The following is a 1,799-nucleotide window of genomic DNA, read 5'->3' as shown; positions in this document are numbered from 1 at the left end:
TCCTCTCAGGGCCCACAGGGCCCCAGCAGAACCCTGTCCGTCCACGGGGCTGCTGCAGAATTCCCATGGGCCCCTCTGCTTCTAGAACTGCCAGCAGTGGAGGCCGGCTACATCTCCGGCCCGTGGCTGCGTTCCGCCCCCCCCCCCCCCCCCCCCCCCCGTCCGCAAGGCCAGCCCCAGCCTCTTAGATCCCTTACTGCCCGCGTCTTCAGCTTCAGGGTTACCCTGGGACCTCTGTGCATAGACCTCCTTTTATCTGTTGGGTTTTCCAGCCTAGCCCCGCTCAAGTTAAATGGGGGCGTTTTTCCCCCTTATTTTAAAAAGTGGGCCAAGACTCTTCTTTCCTCTCATTGCTTCGTACAGTTTCAGACTTCCTCCCAACCACCTGCCAATCACAAGAAGCATTTACCTCTTCCCAGCAGTGAGCTCATGCACCCATGTACCGTGTGTCTCACTCTGTCCTTCCCTCCCCATTTCTCTTGGCATGTGCCCTCTGTCTTTATTTAGTCTTAAGAGAGCACAGAGGATGTCTGTTCGACATAATCTGAAATCCACGGCGTCTCGGCCGTGAGCGGCAGTCCCTGCACACTGCCTTGGGGGGGGGAGGTTTACAAAGGCGGGGGCCTGGTCTCCCGGAAAGTCGGGCAGACCCCGGTTGGCGTCCCTGCCCCGGAGGGTCTGGGCTTGGGACCTGGAGTCCCAGACGGGGTTGCTCAGCTTCCTTGGGCACCAGCGGCCGTCTCTCAATGGGCTTGTCGGCCACCTCGGGCCAGCACTTAGCAGCATCCGGGGCTTACTTCCTGCATCAGCTTCAGCAGGTGGCAGCGCGTCCCCTCCCCAGCGAGAGCATAAGGCCCTGGAAGGCAGGCTGCTACCTTTACAAACCATGCTCTCATGTTGTCTCTGACCAACGGCGAGCTTCCTTCTGGCCTGTGGCCGCGGCTGCACGCGGGGCCTGGCTACGGTGGGGGTCCCAAAGGAGTCACAGTGCTCTCGGGCACAGACAAGATTTTTATGAAGGACGGAAAAAAGCCACATCACGAAAATCCTTGAGAACTGGACCCCTGACCTAGGATGATCCAAGGTGAGCATGCAGCCCGTGCATGCAGCACACACCTCAGCACCAGCAACTCGGAGGGTCTTCGGTCTGCAGATGCCCCACCCCCACCCCCACCCCCGGGGCTTCCTCTCTCCTCGGCCTGTCCAGGCATTGCCACCCCAGCGGGGACTCACTCCCGAGCTGGTGAGGACACCGGAGATCACAGCTGGCCCAGCTTTCACCCCTGGTTCCGAGAACACGGCTCCCATCTCTCAGAGCTAGACCCCCGTGACAGCTGGGCTGGCCCTGGTTCTTCCTGAGGAGAAGCTCAAGGCATCTCTGTCACCTCTCCAAGCCTCAAGGAAAGGGCTTTCCGGGCCTTCCAGGGCCAGACTAGGCCCATCGCTGAGACCTATCTCCGAAACAGCTGGGTGCAGAAATTATAGCTTCCTGGTGACGATCAGGCCCCCCACTTTGCATGGCAACGCAACGGGTTCCTAATGACTGAACTGTTTATTTAATAAAGAAAGCGCGACCATTTGGAGGTTTAAATATAGCCTCCCAGAAACCCAGTGAGCTCAGCTCCCGGGGCCTGCCCCGCATGAAGCCTTTAGCAGTGGCTTGAAACCCACTGAGTTTCCCCAACCCTGTTGGCTTTCCCCCGGAGTCTCTTCTTGGCTTTGAGCAGAAGACACGAATTCTGTGAAAGGCAAAAACTACTTGCAGGTTCTGAATCAGAAGGGGAAGTTCAAAGGTGTGC

The sequence above is a fragment of the Zalophus californianus genome, chromosome 16 (assembly GCF_009762305.2).
Source record: "Zalophus californianus isolate mZalCal1 chromosome 16, mZalCal1.pri.v2, whole genome shotgun sequence".
Lineage (NCBI taxonomy): Eukaryota > Metazoa > Chordata > Mammalia > Carnivora > Otariidae > Zalophus > Zalophus californianus.
The sequence above is the reverse complement of the archived record's forward strand: the minus strand, read 5'-3'. Positions refer to the sequence as shown.